The sequence below is a fragment of the Tachysurus fulvidraco genome, chromosome 10 (assembly GCF_022655615.1).
Source record: "Tachysurus fulvidraco isolate hzauxx_2018 chromosome 10, HZAU_PFXX_2.0, whole genome shotgun sequence".
Classification (NCBI taxonomy): Eukaryota; Metazoa; Chordata; class Actinopteri; order Siluriformes; family Bagridae; genus Tachysurus; species Tachysurus fulvidraco.
The window spans coordinates 22918388-22935305 of record NC_062527.1 but is presented as its reverse complement, the minus strand read 5'-3'; the positions used below and the strand labels follow the sequence as shown (position 1 = coordinate 22935305).

The following is a 16918-nucleotide window of genomic DNA, read 5'->3' as shown; positions in this document are numbered from 1 at the left end:
TGAAAATAATTCAATTATTCACAGTAGGTTCAATACTGAAACTGTGGTAAAGAAGAAACATTCATTAGCAATGAATTATTATATATTTAAATGTCTTTCTGAATAACTTTCTTCTTTCATATGGACAAATCTCTCTGATTCTGTTCAGCAACTGAACTGTAACAGTGTGGTTCATTTATTAAGAAAACAGAATGTGAAAACAGAATAAAACTATAATTTGTTTTTTATTATTCAAGACAAAAAAATGTATAATTTATTCCAAATTATTCCAGTGATAAAGATTTCTTGTGGTTTGCTTGAATTCTGTTTGCTGTAGATCAGCAAACAGTGTTCAGCTGTAGGTGTTTTCTCTAAAGGTTCTTTTACTTTATACTTCTGGTTAAACTAATCCTATTTGTTTTTAAGTTTCTTGAAGCATTTCATTTATTTCCTTTTCATGGAGCAGTTTTTTGAGCACAGAGAAAGATCTTGATGTGCTGGTGAAAGTTCAGACTGAGATGGAGGGAAGGGGCTCTGTGGAATTTCTATATGACTGAGACAAACCTGTTTCAGTCACATAATACACTTGTGTTGAGGTCATGACTTACATAAGTATTATTTCTTATGTTAACTCATATTTTCCAGTTCATATACTACAAGATTTTCTGGTGGAAAAAAATGGGGAAAGAAAAACAAATACTCCACTGTTCAAATCCTGTACTTACTCATTTAATATGATGCATTATCAATCAAATATTCAGGCTTAAATAAGATGATTGGGGTTAAGATTTTATAAATGTTTCTAGAATAAGAAACAAGACAATCATGAAATACTGAAATAAATGTGTGTAAAAACAGATAATAAACAGAACAGTGCAAATAAAGCCAAGGTTATCAGGGAGGAAAAATAAAAACAAAACATTAAGTGCAGGTTCATCATCTGAATCTCTCTACAGGAGGAAAACCTTCATTATGCCCGTGATCAGTACAAAAGAAAGACCAGAAAATCTTCTAAGAAAAACACATCAGATTTGAACAGTTTGACGTATGCAAAAGTTGCCTCACAACCACAGAGACACTAAACAACACAAGGTGTCATCAATCAATCATTTATTTATTTATTTATTTATTTATTTATTTATTTATTTATTCATTCTCTCTTATGAACATTTACCAAACATTTATCCAACTTTATATACTGTATATGAAAAAAATGTTTGAAATGGATTTACACAGCATACACAAATATAGACTTCTGAAACTGACCATCGCAATTAATTGAAAATACCTGCTTCCTTCGGAACCAACCACAAATATAGACTTCAATAAAAACTAAAGACTTATGCTAGAAATGAAAGCATTAAAAGGTTATGAATTTTTGTTTAGATTTGATCTTTTTCATTATTAAGATGGTATAAGGTTTTTGTCACTAACATTGTGTTCACATGTGTTTACAAACCATTACCATATGCTGATGACATTCACCTTCTCCACTCCTTTCGTTTCCTCTCTCAGATGTTGGTCTGCTCTGATCCCATCAGTGATTTCAGATCATCTTAAACTTCATCCCTGAGCTGATGTTCATCTCTGGAGCTTCATCACCATGTCAGGATCTTCTGATTTGCTGCAGAACTCTCAGATCACACATCATGGACCATCACTTACTCCTCTATCTAACTTGGCATGGAAAGGTGTCAGGACACACAGTGCTGAAAAGGTTTCATTGAAATCTCTGTCAGAAATATTCATAAAATTCTTCCACTGAAACATGAAATATTTTGGGCTTAAAAGTATAATAATAATAATAATAATAAAAATAATAATAATAATAACGATAATAATAATAATAATAATAATAATAATAATAATAATAATAATAATAATAATAATAATAATAATAATAATTTTAAATTCCAAAGATGGTACTTTGCGTAATCAAAGGTCTCTGTCTTTGTCAATACCATAAACATTCGTTTACTGTTGAATCAGGATCCTATTTTACACCAATAAACTATACACCAATTATCCATATCATTAAACACCTCCTGTCTGAGGTTCTTCTTCTGTTGACAAAACAGTTCTGACCGGAAAAAAATGTAGGTATGTTTATGTAGGTATTATGGGTCAAATTAACATCCACATTAACTCCAGTACCTGAGGATTCCCATAATAACATTGCAGATTCAATTCAATTCAATTCAAGTTTATTTGTATAGCACTTTTTACAATGGGCTTTGTCTCAAAGCAGCTTTACAGAATATAAACAAAGAACAGAAGGTAAACATAAGGAGAAAAATAGAGAATTAATATAGTAAAAAAAATTAAGATATATACAGTTCACAGTGTGTATGTATGTATGTATGTCTATTTATCCCCAATGAGCAAGTCTGAGCTGACTCAGGCAGCAGTGGCAAGGAAAAACTTTAAATTGGTAAGGAAAAAACCTTGAGAGGAACCAGACTCAAAGGGGAACCCATCCTCATATGGGTGACGCTGGGGGTGTTATTACAAATATACAGTGAAACAAGTGTTGAATTGGTGTAAAGATCACATGGAGTTCAGATCTCCTCTTGGTATCATAGAGTCCAACTGGAGCTGGTAGATCTGTAGATGTCTCAGGATTCTCATAGAGTCAGCCTCATCTCAGTGGAGGTCCAAAATCAACGCACGGAAGACAATCAGAGCTGGTACAATGTCTGGATGCCTCGGGATGGGTAAAAAGAGAAAAGCAGTGTAGAGGGATTAACATATCTGCTGTTCATAAAAAAAGGTGCAAGTCTAAAGTATTGGTGCATAATTTTATGGGATGTATTATGTGTGTGTGTATGCCTGACTAAAGAGGTGAGTTTTTAATCTGCTTTTGAACTGGGAAAGTGTGTCTGACAACCAACTAGTAGCGCATTACAATAGTCCAGTCTAGAGGTCATGAATGCATGAACTAGCTTCTCAGCATCAGATACAGACAGTATGTTTCTCCGCTTGGCAATATTTCTAAGGTGGAAGAAGGCTGTTTTTGTGGTATGGGCGATATGATTTTCAAAAGACAAGTTGCTGTCTAGTATAACACCCAGGTCTTTCACTGTCGAGCTAGTAGTAAGAGAACATCCCTCTAAATGGAAGTTAAATTGTGAGAGTTTCTGTGTACTGGTTTTTGGACCTATAAGTAGTATTTCTGTCTTATCAGAGTTTAACAACAGAAAGTTGCAGCTAATCCAGTCTTTTATCTCTCTAAGGCATTGAGTTAATTTGGACACTTTGGCTATTTCATCTGGTTTTGATGAGATATATAACTGTGTATCGTCAGCATAGCGGAAGAAACTAATCCAATGTCTTCTAATGATGTTCCCTAATGGAAGCATGTATATCGAGAAAAGCAGAGGTCCTAGAACTGATCCTTGAGGCACCCCATAATTAACTGGTAATAAACTGGAGGATTCACCATTTAATTCAACAAAATGGTATCGGCCAGACAGGTAGGATCTAAACCAACTTAAAGCCTGTCCATGAATACCTGTGTAATTTTGTAAGCAATCTAGAAGAATGTTGTGATCTATAGTGTTGAATGCAGCACTGAGTTCAAGTAGAACTTATAGTGACAGTCTTGGTCTGAAGCTAAAAACAAGTCATTTGTGACTTTCATAAGTGCAGTTTCTGTGCTATGATGAGGCCTGAAACCTGACTGAAACTCTTCAAAAATATTGTTCTCCTGTAAGAAGGAACTCAGTTGAACAGACACAACCTTTTTTAGTATTTTAGACATAAACGGAAGATGTGAAATAGGTCTGTAATTTGATAGTTCATTTGGATCTAAATTAGGTTTGGATCTAAATTAGTGGCCTAATGACTGCCAACTTGAAAGACTTCGGGACGTAACCTAAAGACAACGAGGAGTTAATGATATTAAGAAGAGGCTCACCAGCTTTATGTAACACTTCTTTCAGTAATTTAGTTGGAATGGGGTCTAGTGAACAAGTTGTTGATTTAGCTGTAGTAATAAGTTTATCTAACTCTTCCTGTCCTATACTTGTAAAGCACTGTACTTGTGTGTCTAGAGCCTTGAGACTGGGTCACTAGTTGCTCTCATATGTTGAGCGTCACCTATTTTATTCCTGTTACTTTCGATTTTATCAGTGAAAAATCTCATAAAATCTTCACTACTGAACTGTGATGGAATAATGTGTTCAGATTTTTGTTTTTTTGTTAATCTAGCCACTGTGTTAAATAAAAACCTGGGGTTGTTCTGGTTATTTTATATGAGTTTGCTCAGGTGCTCAGCCCTGGCAGCTTTTAGAGCCTGTCTATAGCTGGACATACTGTCCTTATACGCAATTCTAAAAACCTTTAATTTAGTTTTTCTCCACTTTCGCTCGAGGTTACAGGTTTCTTTCTTGAGGGTGTGAGTATGACTATTATACCACGGTGCAAGCATTTTATCTCTAACCTTCTGTAATCGGATTGGGGCAACAGTGTCTAATGTGCTAGTGAATATAGCGCCTATGCTGTTAGTCATTACATCTAGGTCGTTTGTGTCTAATGGTACAGTAACTAGTCCAGACAGATCAGGCAGGTTAATTGTGAATCTGTCTTTAGTGGTCGGAATAATAGTTCTACTGAGTCGATAACATGGTGAGACACAGTTAGTCTGTTCTATAGGTAGTGTGTACATTATGAGATAATGGTCTGTGATGTCATCACTTTGAGGTATGATATCTATATCAGTGACATCTATTCTGTGTGATATTATTTAATCTAGTGTATGATTAACAACGATGAGTTGCTTTACTGATGTTTTGTTTAAGCCCAAGAGAGTTTCGTAAGTCCAAAAATGTGAGTCCTAAAGCATCGTTTGTATCATCAACATGAATGTTAAAGTCTCCTACAATTAGTGCTTTATCAAAGTTAACCAATAGGTCTGAAAGAAAGTCTGTAAATTCTCTAAGAAAATGGATGTAGGGCCCTGGGGGTCTGTACACGGTCTCTAGAGCAAGAGACATCAGGGATTTCTTTGTGTACATGTGTGGTAGTGTAAAATTAAGGACAAGCACTTAAAAAGAATTAAATCTATACTGTGTTCTCTGGGTAACAGTAAGGTAATCACTAAGGATAGTGGCAACACCACCTCCATGACCAGTCTGATGAGGCTCATGCTTATATATATATCCTGATGGTGTAGACTCATTTAGACTGATGTACATTTACAGCATTTAGCAGACGCCATTATCCAGAGCGACTTACATTTTTTTTTATCTCATTTTTTTATACAACTGAGCAATTGAGGGTTAAGGGCCTTGCTCAGGGGCCCAGCAGTGGGAACCTGGTGGACGTAGAAATCGAACTCACAACCTTCCGATTAGTAGCCCAACACCTTAACCACTAGGCTACCATGTCCCTACTATGTAGTCATTTGGTTTGTAGTTTGTAGACTGCATTTGGATGTAGTCATTTGGTTTAATCCAAGTTTTGGTAAGGCAGAGTGCAGTAAGGCTATTTTCTGAGATGATTTCATTTACAATAAGTGATTTGGGTGTAAGCAATGTAATGTTCAGAAGCCCAAACTTTAGGATCTGTTTTTGTTTGTTTCTATGGCATTTTTCTGGTCTAATTTCAGTAAGATTATTTCGAGAACTTCTCTACTTTTTGATCTCACTGCTCGGGGAACAGACACAGTTTCTATAGGGTGAGCTATATGTGCATTTGTGTCAATGTGTTGAGGTGAAGGATGATTATTGAAATTTAAATTTAAAGAGTAGTTTACCAGTCAGAAGGTGTGCAGCGCCCTGGAGATGTGGACTGAGAGGATATCCGCTCCAACTCTGCTGGGGTGCAGGCCATCAGCATGGAACAGCCTAGGACACTCCCAGAACACAATCCAGTTATCAATAAAGAGTAGATTCTGAGCCTGACACCATAACTGTAACCATTCATTTACTACTATTAACTACTATATTGCGTGTACCGCCCCGTGCCTTGGAAATTGTTGGAAAAAGAGTATATAAAACTTGCTGTATTGAATAATAGGCAAACTTATGTTTAGTTACTGTACTACATTTGTATTGTTTAGGTAGTGTGCATCAGAGAACACATGCAGGCTAACACTTTGAAAGTGTCTCTTGGTTTGTTACTATCTTTGCATTTTAATTACTTTTACTTACAGTGATGGCCAAAATTTTTGGCACCCCTGAAATTTTTCCAGAAACTGAAGTATTTCTCACAGAAAAGTATTGCAATTACACATTTTGCTATACACATGTTTATTTCCTTTGTGTGTATTGAAACAACACAAAAAAAAAAAAAAAACAGGAAAGAGCAAATCCTGCCTTGATGCCCAAATACGCCTGAGATAGGCACAGGCTCCCCGTGACCCGAGGTAGTTCGGATAAGCGGTAGAAAATGAGTGAGAGTGAGAGAGTGAGAGGAAAGAGCAAATTTCCTCTGTATAATACAGATGAGTCACCTTTAATATATTGTCAAAGAGATTTAGTTGTCAGGCTGTGAGGAGAGTTGATTCCTGAATCATCTGGAAGGAGATTCAGATAATTTTATAACCTCATTAAAAACACTGCTTAATATTCAGAAGCATGTAGATATTAATTAGTTAAAGTTAGTTAGTGTTAAAGTTAGTTATAAGTGAAATGTAAACCTGTTTATATCTCCTGTAGGTGGATCTGACTTTTTTTTTCAACTAAATGTTAAAATGCACATTTAAGTGTTTTTATATTTTTAACAAATAAGAATTTGTATTGCCTTCTGCTCCCAGGGGCCACTTCATAACTAACCCTACGCTTTGACCCCAACATCCTAACACACTTGGAGGAAAAGAATTTTACTGTACTTTAATAAACATCATTACATTTATTAAAGGAATGCTAAAGATATAAGAATCTAAGGATGATTTCCGTAAATACTGTAATGGTGGTAAATACTGTAATGGTAAACACATTAAAATTATTCTACTTCTTGTGTCCCTCCAGGTTTGTGTCCTTCAGAAGGAGCATCAGAGAAGTTTAATGAAATAACTTTATTTTATTACATAATTTATTATTATTATTATTATTATTATTATTATTATTATTATTATTATTATTATTATTATTATTATTATTATTAAATAATAATAATAATAATAATAATAATAATAATAATAATAATCTGTTAATCTCACACTTATTTTCCAAGGCACATGAATTTCTGCCTTGAATTAATGCCTTAAATTATTATTTTTAAGTCACTTTGAATCACTGCTTCATCAATACTGACTTTCATTAACATTTTGTGTTAAAAAATACAGTTTCAGAAACAAATACAAATACTTCTGAAGCTTTTAAGTTGAGAGACACTTCAAGATTTAGGTTCAACATGGAGAAGAAACATCAATCTTACTCTGAACTGTAAGGAAGCAAAAAAAAACTCAGCACAAATCCACATCATCAGCTATAGCACTGTATTCACTCACGTCTCTGCAATAATCTACTACACAAAGGTGATGTCATTTACGGCTATGAATTGTATTAACTTAACAAACATGAGCACAAATCAAGCCTTCATGGGTAATGGACTGTAACGAGGAGGAGGAAGGAGCATGAGGATAACAGAAGAATGCTTTTGCCTCCAACAAGCGAACGTTTTAATAAAACATGCCGATGTATAAATATGTTAAATAAGTTATAATTATAATTATAATAAATCTTTCTGGATAATTGTAAAACTACAGTTTCACCAGACGCAAGATGACTGAATTTTAAATCCATGAATTCATAATGAATTTACTTTTAATTAAAACTGGAAGGTTACATTTGCAGCATTGAGTGAACAGTAAAGAAAGGTGTGCTATAGCAGGCTGACACTAGCAGCGTATTTGTAGAAAATAAATACTGCCTTTATGCACAAATAATAAAAAGTCAAACACTTTTGAGAAAAAAATCCCTCATTTTTTCTTTATTACAGCTTTCATACAAAAATGTACAATTCTGTAGTAGCAGCACTCATACAGAAATAATGCTTTTGGGTGTTAATATATTCTGAAAAATATAAAAAATGATTTATTCGAAACATAAAGACTATTACTGTTCACTTAAAAAAAAAAAAAAAACATCATGAGTATCGAAAAAAACAACAACAATCGAAACCATCTTTCAGACCAAAAGGATGTCAGGCACTAAATCTGCAGAGAGAAGAGTCAAAAAAAGCTTTTGTAAATGGACTGCAGTGATCCACAGGGCAGTAAATAAACCTAATAAGGTCTCTGTTTAACTGCAGAACTGTTCAACTGCTTCCAGCATATTATTGTTACAGATAAAGGATCCATAAGCAGCTCTCATACAAAACATAAGAAACAGGCCACAAATATCGCACTGATGTAATGATGCCTGGCAGTGCAAATGTGCTTACTGTAGATAGCAAGTGCTTATGTATAAAAGACCAGTCAGTTCTACCTTTATTACATTCATATCCACATTGTAATGCACCTAATAATCAGTTCTAATAATCTAATAATCATTTCCCAACAAAGTCAAAGTTACCATTTTTCTGCTTAAGCTAAATTACATAAGCACAAGAGAATTATTGATCAAAAGTTTGGATAAAAATAAAAACCTTTTAAATTCTCAAAATCTGTATAATAGATTTTGAGAATAATAGAATATTGTTTCCATAGAAACCATTCATTCACTCTTCACAGTCACATGTATGGAAGGAGACACCAGTGCTTAGTGATGTGTGATGAGGTTGGTGGCCTTTGAGAAACTCACTGACTCAGGGACTTTTTACACCTGGTCACTTCATGTGTTGTCTCTGATCCGATAGCTATATGATTTGTTAACACTGTTCCGTTTACATCAGGCCACATAAACGCGTCTTGGCGAATCGGATAGCGATCCGATCTTTCTACTTCCACCCAAAATGCAAATATATGTTTTACAGTACCCCATTTCCGGGATAATTGATATGGAACACACTTTGGTGTATGCGGTTTTCAGAATGCAATCAAAAAGAAGACGGAAAAACTTACGATGCTTATGCTACAAAAAAACAACCCTGCATGTCGTCCATGTTATCAGCATAAAAAAATTAAGTTTGTTATATGTACTTGTATTGGTGAGTTGGTAACTCATTTTAAAATATTTTTCAAAATTAAAATAAAGAATACTGTCTTAACTTAATTATATATCGATTCTGAACAAACATTTTTATCTTCATGTAACAATAGAAAAATAATAAATAAATAAATAATAAAAGTTAGTGAAACTGAATTTGCTGCCAGAGCGGGACTACTAGGAACCGGAGAAACAGAAGAATCGAGGCTATATAGGGAAGTAATATATTATTTTATATTTTAAGTTAATTTATAAGTTAATAATAAGTTAATTTAAGCACACTACCTAACATGACAATGTGTTTGCGTGCCATTTTTATCTGCTGTGCTGACGCTTACGTTTTTACCTTTAGCTTTTTGTAAATTTGCCATTACAACATTTGAGTTTTTATTTTTCCTTCACTTACAATCTGCTGCATTATGTTTGATGGTCAGGGAGTTGACACATTTCTTTAAGTTTGCAATTTTTCATGTTTAGTCAGTAGGCCAACTTAGTCAGCAACACTTAAGACTAAATTTTTTTATACAATGTATAATTAGTTTATAATATTTTTTATAAGGGTTTACTGTCAAATCATAAGTTTAAAAGGTCTGAATTTTTCTTGCAGTGTATCCTAAGATTTAACTCCTGTGTCTATTAATGTCCTGTTTCTTTACCGGTTGATTCTGTGGAAAGGAGGAGAGAGACTGCTATACATTCCTTAATAGTATATCTTTGAGAAAAGGAGGAAGATCTCTTTAAAGAGCACTTGGTATGTAAATCTGACACTTACACTCAAATACATTGTATTTTGTATTACTCATTTTTAAATATGACTTAAAACACAGACGTTGATTCTGACCTACTTAGGATGATGTGGATAATGAAGTAATGAAGATTGGCATAGCTAGAGGTGCCACAAATTTTGACCCAGCCAGCACCAGTATTATTATTATTGAGGGAACAGAAGTCCTGCAAGACCTGGATGTATCCAGAGCCTGTGCCCTGCTAATGGGGCTGATATATGCTCTTAACCTCAGCTACCCAAAAGAACTAAAGAATACTTTTGAGGTGTTTCAGAAAATAATTCTTGAGCTGGATGGTCTGAAAGCTAGCCTGAAGGTAATGTCTTTTAACAATAAACTATTTTCTGTCTGAAATGTTTCATGTAAAGGTTTTGTTGTGCACACACGTACAGTAATTTTGACAATTTTTTACATGCAGGTTACAGTGTTGTATTTGTTTGAGATTTTATGGTGGCTGTAGTTTATGTGATGAAGGGAAAATTCAATACTTTGCAATAATATAAAAAAAGGAAGAAAACTTTTAGTTTCAGTTAGGTGGACCCAATAATCGGGCAATCGTGGCTGTTGTTGGAATTCATTTTTCAGGTTCCCTGTGATTTATTGTTATTATTTGAGTTTATTTTTTTCTGTACCAACCAGGTTACTAAGAAAAAATACTTGATTCCTTACTTGACTTTACTTGAGAAATACTTGAGTCCTGGATAATTATCTTTTTTTTTAGAATTTTTTTTTTTAGAATTTTTTTTTTCATTATAAAACTGGAATTGCTGTGTTATTTCTCCTGATTGAAGTGAAATAAGTTACTTATACTCAAAAAAATAAGGTAACAATTTGCATGGTCATATCTAAGTAGAATGGAATCAAAATTAAGAAGTTAGAATAACTTAAATTATGTCATTTGACCACTTAATATCACCAGAACTTTGAAGAGTTTAGAGGTTAAGTCAAAAATCATGTTGGTTGTACTAAACAAATTGGGTTAGTCTAACTATAAAAGGATCATGATATCTAGTTAAGAATGACTTGCAACTCTTGCAAGACCTTTTTAACAGAAATCATATCGTCTCTAGGTTACGACCGTAACCATAGTTCCCTGAGGAACGAGACGCTGCGTCGAAACGCTATGGTCACGCAGAGGGCGTTCCCATAGGGTTTCGACGCAGCTCGAGTTCCGAAAGGGAACGTCTCTAGGTTACGACCGTAACCATAGTTCCCTGAGGAACGAGACGCTGCGTCGAATCGCAACAATGTCATCATTGTTATTACTGAATAACTGAAAGCTATGACAACAATTTGTTCATCTCTACACAGGATTACAGAGTCACCATATCAAGTGGTTATTATATTATATATTATATTATATTATATTATATAGCAACTTTTTACACACTAGTACAAACTGTCATTTAGAAACACTCCAGTAGTGCAGTCTTTATTTTTCTTTCTAATAGAACACAACATAAACCATTCCATATGAATGAATGGCAGAGCGACTGATCTACAGCACTGTTAAAAAGTTTTTGCCTCTTCCTGATCTCCTCTATTTCTTTATTATTATTTTTTAAGAAAACACTGAAACAACACAAGCATTGTACACTGGTGTTTAACCTGTTGGATATTAACAGACACAGCCCTGCCTCTCTCCCTGATCTCAGTGCAGCTTCCTCCATTACTACAAATATAATCTGTGCTGAATGTGAGATGAACCCTTTCAGTGTAAGTTTGACTTACATTCAACACCAAAAATGCCACTGAAATATTCAGGCTGAAAATAAACAAAAATAAAAAAAGACGACCCAAAAAGAAGTAATAAAAAGAAATAATGTTACTTGTTATTCTCTGTAACTGAGAATCTGACTGAACTGACAAACTCAACCGTTCTCTAGCAGTTCTGTTTGAGACTCAGGGTTCAGTAGACTTGTTGGCTCGAGGCTGGTTTATTCTGATCTAATGTGATTCCTACACTGGAAATGTTTTCTTTACTTTGGACAAATGATTAAGTACCATAATTCTATCAGCTGATAACTTCACTCAAAGTTCCATACTATTTTATTACTAATAACATTTTCACTCTGGAACAAAGTGAATCTGTTCACATTTATTGATTACATTTAATCATTTTTGTTTTGAATTGTTTTGATTTGATTTCTTTGTTTCTAACGCAGGGTGAAGATGATTTGTTTAAATTAATTTACATGCATCACTTATTATGGGAAAATGGGTACAAAATGTGGGCAGTAAACTGGAAATATTTTGCACAGATGACACATGACAGGAAACACCCTCGCTACTTTTAACACACTGTGGTTTCATGAGCATGTAGAACATGCACACAAAACCACAATCGACTCGAAAATTCACTCACCAACCATTTTATTAGGAACAACTAAAGTGACCATAGCGTTTCGACGCAGCTCGATTTCCGAAAGGGAACAACAAAGTGTTAGTTTAGTGGTTATCGGTCTTCAAACACCTAACCTTATAGAACTCAATAACACAGCTATCGGACGCTTTGCCATTTCAATAGAACAAGATTCCACACATCCGCTAAATGAGTGTCTAACCCCACTGCCCTCAGGGTGCAGGTTCGGGCTCTGAGGAGCAGGAGGGCCCGCTTTGGAAGAAGCCTGATTCCCTCAGTCATTAAGTACCTTAAGAATAGACATCGCTGTGTGTTATTTTGAATGTTTCTTGACGTGTGAATTATGACTGTTTATGTTGTGTGTCGAACAAGTTCAGTGTTGTGGAAAAGAATTTCCCCTTTTTTTGAACAATAAAGTGTAAAATGCTTTTAAATACTATTTTTAGCTCAGTCAGCTCCTTTTGTGTGACCTTCTGACAGCTGACATTAACCATACTAACACATACAGTACTGTAGAACATCTGAAATGCTGCATTCTGACATGAATCTGGGGTAATGATTGGAGAGCATCACAACTTCTAGTCAGAAGAGCTGGATGAGTAAACAGATGAAGGACAAGACCATGACCAGTAGGTGAGGACACTTCATTCCTGTATCAGCTGGAGAGAGAAACACACACACACACACACACACACACACACACACACACACACACACACACACACACACACACACACACAATTCATGTACAATTCCAGTGATTTGTGGATTTACTCCTAAGAAGATATTTTGGTAGCTTGAGTGCTACTTACACCTCATTCTAAATAACTCAATTGTTTATTAGGGAAGAAAATAAAACTGATTTACAGCTAATTAACACACAATGCTGGCAGTGACTCACCTGAAGGAACTGGAGTAATACTTCTGTCTTCTTTAGGAGGGAGCTCTAAAAGAAATAAACATTTTTAATATCTTGGTACATTTAGAAATCCTCTGTATGAGCACTTCTTACTTCATGGATTTACAGTGTGTGTTATGTGTAAGTCAAAGTCTCTGATATAATTCCCAGTTTTAACTTTTACTCCATTACTGATTTGAACAGACTTAATTATCCCACACAGTATATCTGTAAGTTAATAAAGAATAACCAAATGAATATGGTGTTTAATTAAAAGCACTGAAATTGTATTAAAAGGTAAATAAACTGTACAAATGAGCAAGAAAATCATTTCAGTTCCTGCAGCTGAGGGAAATAAATGTTTGTGTAATGAAAATGATTGTGATTTAAAGTTAGATGGAGTCTAACATTTTTTGTTAAATAGTGAGATTTTCCAGTCATTCCTTTGTTTTCTGATGTGTGTAATGATCAGTGTGTGTTCTACTGACAATAACTCACCACTGACTGAGAGATGAACACTGCTGATCAGGTTTAGTTTAGATATTTCAGATCTCTTTACCCTGTTTAATCTCCTGGTGTCTCTCAATACTTCGTAGCTCATGTAGTCAGCTGTATCAGTAAGTTTCAGGTGTTTTAACACCAAGGAACAGTTCCCTTTCCTCAGCTCTTCCTCAGGAACGTCCACACGGCCCTCATATCCCTCACCCTGATATGTCTCCTTACCCCATCGCTCAAACACAGTCTCAGAATTGACGAACCACCTAATATACGGTGTTTCAGTGTCTACAGTCTGCAGTTCACACGGCAGGACAGCTGTAGAACCCACATAACCAGACACAGGGATATCAGCTGCAGACAGGGGACCTGAGATGGGAAATTTAAAGTCTAGATAAATCCAGACAGTAAACTTATTAAGAACATTATGTTTCGTCTGTTTTATAAAAAATAAAAGTTACTTACTCAAAAAAGCAGTGGTGCACAGAATACCCAGTGCAGAAAAGCAGGTCATGATGCCCTCAATGTCTGCAGATGTTCTACAACAAACAAGTGTCAGGTGTCAAAATAATATATCTAGATATATCAAGCATCGCGTTAGTTCAGGCAGGCCACGCAGTAAGCTGCATCAGCTGCTAATCAGCTGTCCACAAGGCGCATCAAACCAGCACGACTTCCGTAACGCACGGACAGGCGCGTGGGGAAATTCCCCCAGAACAGAACCATTCCGCCAACACTAACTGTATGCTCGCAACCTTCGTTTACGTAGTGGTCCTGACTGAACTACAGTTAATAGACTTCTTTAAATCTGTGAATAATTTCAGTTCCATTTTAACTAATCATACAGTGTAATGTTATATTTAAACAACACAAATTCATGACACTGTAAATCACCATCAGCTTCAGCAGCATGAAATAACCAGTCATGAGGAGAATCATGTCACAGAAACACATTCAGCTTCAACACATTCAGCTTAACACATTCTAGACAGATGTCTCACATGATGCTCTGAACCTAAACCAAAAGAAGACACACAACAGCTGAAGTTTGTAGTTACCAAAAACTATCCATAAAACCTTCACACACTACAGACATTTCATCAAAGCAAGCTTCATACAGGACTATGACTAAGGACTAACTCACAATCCCTATGTGGGTATAATCCAGGACATTCTGAACTGTTTGCACAAAATCATCCTGTAAAACATTCAAGGACCAAGAACTGAGTGACCAAAGACTGACTTCAGCTGGGTTAAAGCCAATAACAGACAATAACAGAGGAATCAATACACTCAGATCTGTTCCCTGATTTAAACAGTAGGACAGAAGCACAGACTTTTGGCATAATAATTTTCTAACTTCAAATGATGTAACTTTTTAAATGGAAATGTTTTCATGAGTTAAAGCAATAAGAATTTCTGACAATGAACCTTTTTGTGAGGTGGGAAATAAATACAAAATAGAAAATACACAAATACAGTTACACAAAACTACTGTTCTATTCAATTAACAACAAAAACAACAACAAACTCTGGTGTAATGCCATGTTTATATACAGCTCGGTCATGTTGATTTGTCTTTAGCTAATTATTTACACAGATTTATGAGCAGTGAATGATAAATCGTGTTGTGAAATGAAAATACACACGTGTATTCTCAAGTCAAACACTGTCAGTTATTATTATTTATTTATTTTTACCACTAGTTGCATACTTTCTTACTTTCTGCCTATTTCTTCTATTCCACACCCAGTTAATAGAACGAACAAAATATTAATCCAAACAATCCATCCATCCATCCATTTTCTACCGCTTATCCGAACTACCTCGGGTCACGGGGAGCCTGTGCCTATCTTAGGCGTCACTGGGCATCAAGACAGGAGTGCCAACCCATCACAGGGCACATACACTCTCATTCACTTATGCAATCACACACTATGGACAATTTTCCAGAGATGCCAAATCAACCTACCATGCATGTCTTTGGACTGGGGGAGGAAACCGGAGTACCCGGAGGAAACCTCCGAGGCACGGGGAGAACATGCAAATTCCGCACACACAAGGCGGAGGTGGGAATCGAACCCCCGACCCTGGAGGTGTGAGACGAACGTGCTAACCACTAAGCCTTCATTCATATTCATATATTCATTCACACTGTTTGTAGAGAATGCACACATACATGAACTGATTTGATTCAAGACTGGCATAATTACATCATGCATAAAATTTTGGTGTCCACTTTTGCCATTTTAAATAATACCATAATTTGGTAGTCATATAATATATAATATAAAACTCTTCTTGTTTAGGGCTAAAACCCCCTAAAGATGTAATCCTAGAACCTCCCCTGGTCTGTAGTCTTTCTCCAAGCTTTAACTTTTAAATAAAAATAAAATGTGGCACGATGTCACAACCTGGACAAATCAAACTCTCTCTGTAAACACACACACACACACACACACACACACACACACACACACACACACACACACACACACACACACACACACACACACACACACCATCAGAGGAAATGTTTAAATAAACGCGCAATAAAATAAAAATAAATCATCATCACATCTTAACTGCAGCTTAAACTCTGATCAGTTCTCCCTTTTTAATCCTTCCTAAAAAAAAAAAAAAAAAAGCCAGAAGTTTCTCGGAAGCAATAACATTCATACTCACTGTAACAAATGACACGATCGAGTCTTATCCTGCAGGCAGAAGCACAGACACACACAGACTGAGAGTTTGTTTGTGTGCGCCACATTTTATTAAAGTAACATCATTCAGTTTCGCTTTCTCTATTATTCGGGGTTTCCCCCTTTACTTCCTCGTCGTAAAATCTACTTTTTTTTTTTTTCAAATAAAGAACAGCATCTAAATTGCTGTGATTTTGTGTTTATTCATTTTCTTTTTTTTGTTTTGTGGTGGTGGATATCATGATTAATTAGCCTTACTAATATGTTCTGCATCCCCGATGTTATACACAAAACTACACGTTTCTTTGCAAATGAAGGCAACACAAAGCAGCTGCTCAGATGTAAGAGCACGGTTGCGATGGCTGATGTTTCTGATGTAAGGATGGATGAGATTATGGATCTTATTAACTGTAAAGAAAAATGGTACCGCTCAAATAAATATGCATAGGGATATGACAAAAAATCCACTCTGGGCCTTAAAATCCTCTCCCGATGTAAATGTAACTCCCTACAAATTAATAAAGCCTCTTCATCAACAGGATCGTCCATAAAAGGACATTGCATTCCCTTTGCTGCTCTCTGCGTAACTGAAACGTGGGCAATGG

General features: G+C 35.4%; 1 long non-coding RNA gene across 1 annotated transcript; it reads right to left on the bottom strand.

Moving 5' to 3' along the window:
* Window positions 1–11395: 11395 nt before the first annotated feature.
* On the bottom strand, window positions 11396–13974 carry LOC113638733. The gene is made up of 2 exons (XR_007144212.1): window positions 13120–13974; window positions 11396–12877 (listed from the first exon to the last, which is right to left on the bottom strand). It is a non-coding gene; the product is annotated as an uncharacterized LOC113638733 (long non-coding RNA).
* Between the last annotated feature and the right edge of the window lie 2944 nt (window positions 13975–16918).